Source organism: Terrapene carolina, unplaced genomic scaffold, assembly GCF_002925995.2.
Source record: "Terrapene carolina triunguis isolate 2854851 unplaced genomic scaffold, T_m_triunguis-2.0 Scaffold32000, whole genome shotgun sequence".
In the NCBI taxonomy this organism is placed as follows: Eukaryota; Metazoa; Chordata; order Testudines; family Emydidae; genus Terrapene; species Terrapene triunguis.
Genome location: NW_020696351.1, coordinates 16509 through 21776, shown reverse-complemented (window position 1 = coordinate 21776; position 5268 = coordinate 16509). Strand labels below are relative to the sequence as shown.

Genomic DNA, 5268 nt, shown 5'->3' with positions numbered 1-5268 from the left:
TGTTTTTTTAGTTAAATAAAACAATTTAAATGTCTGACTGGTGCTGTTCTCCTCCTAATACAGCATGGCAAGAAAATCCTCTAAATATTAATGATTAACCTGTTGAATTGGAGATAGTTCACCTCCCAATGGCTTCATAAACATCTGCTTCAATTACCTTTGGTAAATGAAATAACCAAACAATCATTCATTTTCTGATATAGATGTAAAACTAACCTGAAAAGTTTTCAAAATAAATCACTGTTTAAAATGTATAGTGTGTACCTTCTAAAAATGAAACCTACATCTATCTCTGAATTGTGAAGAATATGTATTAAGGTTGTAACAACCAGCAAGAATGCACTTTTATGTAGAAAACCATGATTAAATCGAGTCTTCCTGACTAGTGATAAATCATGATTTAAATCAATTAGATTTAAATCAAATCCACCCGGCTACTTTCTCTCCAATTTAGGAAATGGTCCATTCCCCATTTCAGAGGGGACAAGAACAGAGAGTGAAGGAACCCCTGTGCTCAGTGTCATAACCTGAGCCCAAGCAAAAGCATTAAAACAAGCTCAAATGATGCTTTATGATTCCGATGGGGGAACCTAAGAGTGACACAAAGAGGAACAATCCTCCTTTGCTTTCATTTACCCCATCACAACCCTCTCCGCTTCTTCTTCTGCCTACCTAGTGGCTTGTCCAGGAAAACCACTCTGCTGATTATAATTTTGGCATAGAAACCCAGGGAGGGGATTTGCTCCCACGTGATCTGAGTGGATAGCATTCTGACTCAGTATATCGGGGCTCTCAGCTTTGGCTGCCCTGTTTGTCAACTCTGTGCAGGCAGGAAGCAGCCAAAGTGCTGACCCTCGCCCCACCTGGGCTCAGGGATCATGATATTTTGCATAGCATCGGCAAGTCCATGTTTCATCTCCTTGTCCTCTTCGGTAAGCCAGACCCTTTCCCACAAATGGTTTCATCCGAAGCTGGAGGGATGTAAATATCTGCAGGTTTCCCTCCCTCATCTTTCTTTTACTGCATTTGGGAGTGTTGTATTCTTATGCCTGGGAGCAGTCAGGGAATGTCCATGGGAAAGTGAAGTGAAAATGAGCTTTCTTGGTTTGGAGCTTTCCTGTGTTTTGTCTCCTTGTGAGAAGGGGAAATTGGAGGAGCTATTGCAGCATTTCTGATGATTGTTTGAGTTAAAAAAGAAGCTACTGGTGTATTTCTTCAAAGGGAAACAGAGCTGATGCTGTGGCTACTCAGAAAGTTCTATTCAGTGGGCCAAAGCCCAGCAGCTATTGGTTTCTGTAGTGTAGTGGTTATCATATTCGCCTCACACGCGAAAGGTCCCTGGTTCGAAACCAGGCAGAAACAATGTCCTGCTTTTTTTTCAGATTATTTGTGTTTTCTTTCATTCCAAGTCCCTTATCAAGCTTTCTTCCTCATTATTTTTTGCTTTCATGAAACTTTAAGGTCTGACAGGAGGGATTACCCTGCATTTGGAAGGAATGAATAGACCATGATTTGGGAGATTTCCAGCTACTTAACAAATAGGAGCCCTGAAGAATCCCAACCCTTGGTTCTGCAGATTTAGCTCCCTTCTTTCATTTCTTTTGAGCTAACTACAAACCACCTCATGTCCTCTTTTCAAGTCACAAACATCTATTTACTGATGATCACATTTCCCCTCCTTTCCTGTCTAGGCAGGGTCGGGGTGTGAGGAATCAGAAAATAACAATTGGAAATTTCTAAGCCAGCCTTTTAACACACACCACCACTTTCCCCTTTTGAAATAACATCATTTCCTTAATCCTTTAAAAAACTCAACCTCTTGTTCTTCTTCAAATGATGTTAACACAAACTCTGAGCTCTTCATTTCCTTGATATTTTTAGCACAGTAAATTAATATAAAAGAGAAACAGGAAACAAATTAAAACATTTTCCAGTATTATACATTGAGGCCAGGTCTTTTTTAGAAACAAAAAATAGTTTTATTGTCATCTTGTTTTCCTCTCCAACCAGTTATTGTAAATCATCACAAATTCAGTAAGGAGGGTGTCAAGGTTCCTTCCCCACTCTGAACTTTAGGGTATAGATGTGGGGGGCCTGCATGAGAAGCTCTAAGCTCAATTAACAGCTTAGATCTGGTCTGGCTGACACCACTCCCAAGCACTAATTCCCTTCCCTGGGTAGCCTTGAGAGACTTCACCAATTTCCTGGTGAACACAAGGAGAAATTAACCATCCCCCCTCCTTTCTCCCACCAACTCCTGGTGGATCCAGATCCAACCCCTTGGATCTAAAAACAAGGAAAAAATCAATCAGGTATATAAGAAAAGGCTTTTAATTAAAGAAAAGAAAGGTTAAAGAAAACCCTCTGGGAGAGATTAGCATACCAGCTACTCTCACAGACAACAGATTCCAAACACAGAGGATGTTCCCCTGGGCAAAAACTTAGGTACACACACACACACACAAAAAAACCCAAATACCCAATTTTACTATTCCTCTAATTGCACAAGACAAGTTACAAAGAAATAAACATAAACCTATTTATTTCCTTCAGTAATACTCACTACTTAATAAGAGGCTGAATTCTGGAGCTTTCCCACCCCGGTCCAAAGTGAAACTCAACAGACAAAGGGAACTTCCCTCCTTCCCTTTGAACCATCTTGTCCTCCCATTGGTTCCTCTGGTCAGGTGTCAGCTAGGCTAGGTGAACTTCTTAACCCTTTACAGATAAAAGAGGCATTAAACCTTAACTATCTGTTTATAACAGAGGGGTTACAGAAATGTACAAGGGATGAATAAAATGTGGTTGGAATCTGAAGCCTGAAACAATCTCCATGAAAATGAAGAGCACTGGCGGGGGCGGGGGAGGGGGAAGATTTGAGAAAGAAGCAGTTATCTGAACTACGCAGTGCTGGACACTATGTAGAAAGAAATAGAGAAGCTACAGAGCACTGAAGGGGACAATCAGCTCCAGAAGGATTATTTTCCCCCCTCTCTTGGCTGGAGTAGAATAGAAGAGGAGGAAATCCTCTCTCAACTCTCACTCTCCTAGGAAGATGGAAATGTCAATTTGTTTTTTCTTTATGTTCTACTAAAGCTCTGAGAAAGGAAGAGGCATTTCCTGCCTAAGATTGTAGAGAGGACAGAGAGTGGATTTCATTCTGGCCTGAGAATAGAAGGAAAAGAGTGATATCTAAAAAGCTGCAAAATCAAATGCCAAACAGGGTGTTTGAACCCACAACCTTGCAATTAAGAGTCTTACACTTTACCAAGTAAGCTAGTCAGGCTCTGTTTAAAAATGATTCCAAGGCACAGACAGTGTAGAAGGAACCCTAAGGCAGTTTCTTTGCAAGATGAGGTTCCTTTTCTGACATTTCCCTTCTTTCCTGGTTTCTTCGCTCTCCAGCCAGGGAAATTAATTTCACAACAACAATTCTTAGTTTGTTCTTCACTTGCAATTTAAACAAATCCACATTTTTTTCCTGATTCCCCCTTCTTCTACATGATGTTGGGAAGGGCATTGAAGACCATATAAAAATCAAGGCTTCCCACTGACTAGTAGCAGAATGTGGGCATGTTTCCACTGTGCACCTCAAAGTCAAGGCTGCATGCCCTTTTACACAAATAGATGTGCAAATTATTTTTTTCCTTGCTAGCTAGCCTAACCAAAATTATAATGACAATAATAGACATTCAGGTTGACCCAAGATTAATATTTTTTCCAATTTTCTTGTTGAAACAAAACCAAAAAATCATTTTGGGTCAATCAAAATATTTCAGTAAATAAAATAGTCATCCAAAAAACTTTCATCCCACTCTATATACCAGTCTTTGGAAGTAACCATCCCGGAGAAACTGACCACTAGCCTCTTCCATTCCTGAGGTCTAGCTGCTGAAGTGTTCTAAGCATAGACGATGGGCCTTTCGCCTGTTGGCCACTGGTTACTACCTTGCTCAGGTAGCTACTGATGAAAGGTAATGTGGTGTAGTGGCAGACCTACTTCTATCCCTCTGCCCAAATAGGGATGTTTGTTTCACATTGCATATAAAAATACAATAAATGCATTTTGTTGATACCTAAACCTGGGATCAAGATGAAACATTGTCAGTGAGAAAATCTGTACTGAGTTCTACAGAAGGAAGGTTTTCTCATCAGGTTCTAGCACACGCTAAAAGTTCTGAAGGTTCTTAGAGCTTCCAGACACATGGGCCAGAATTTTCAGAAGGTCTCATACCCACTACTAGAGCCAGATTTTCAGAAGAACTCAGCTCCCATTTAGGCAACAAAAAATTTGGCCAGGTTTTCAGAAAGGCTCAACACACTGAGGGCTGAGCTATTTTGAAAACAAAAGGTGGTAGAGGTTGTGGATGCTGGTTGGTTGGCTGTCTGGCCCACCGTGCAGGAGTCTGAGGTTCACCATTACTTTCTCAGAATGCTAGCAACCATATTTTATTCACTTGAAAAGTGAGCAGGAAGACTACATATAAAAATCAGCTGTGCATTAGAAGGTCTCTAGAAGTTGAAAGAGATGTGCCATCTCTGCCTTCCTGAAAAGTTCATAACAAGTTAAAGAAAAATAAGGTTGATAACTTCCTTGACTAGCAGTATCAGGGTTGCTGAGTGGTGTAGCACATCAGACTCACAGCTGTGTCTTTCCCCCATTTGGTGTTCTGGGCTCCATATAGATTGTGCGTTCAAATCCCCTGCCTGACACAATCATTGCTTTCTACCTGAAGAAATGACCTTCTTTCAACCTTTCTTGTAACATTACAACACCAACTGCTTAGCATTTCTATGAGAGAAGTGGAGGGACTTCAAACATCTTCAAAAGCAGTGTGTTCAGGGTACCTAGTTGGGTAAATTCCAAGCCTGTTATCCAGAAGAGACTTGGCATGGCTTGAGGGGAGGCAGGCTTGACTGTTCAATATACAGATGGAGGGAGAAAAGTGCAGTACATCTACAATGTAGAATGTAAGACTCAATCTATGGCTTGGTGCCCTACCTACTCTGGTAGTGTGTTTTGAGAGTTATCACACTGCTTTCCATGTAAGGCCAGGGAGGGATATTATAACCAAGTGTTCTGGCAAAACCTTTCCCCCCGCCTGGTCAATGAACCCTATAGTGAGAAACTTTCCTTGTATTTCACTGCATTTCGGTTTCTTGTATTGCTGGATGGGGCCTGAGGCACTGGAAGGAAAATGTCCATGGAAAACTCGGACATTGCTGTTCTCAAAAAAAAAAAAAAAAAAAAAAAAAAAAAAAAAAAAA

The 5268-nt window shown here is 40.8% G+C and overlaps 1 non-coding gene across 1 annotated transcript; it reads left to right on the top strand.

Annotated features, from left to right (window-relative positions):
- The first annotated feature begins 1289 nt into the window (after positions 1-1289).
- On the top strand, positions 1290-1362 carry TRNAV-CAC. Its single transcript has one exon. It is a non-coding gene; the product is annotated as a tRNA-Val (tRNA).
- Positions 1363-5268: the final 3906 nt, after the last annotated feature.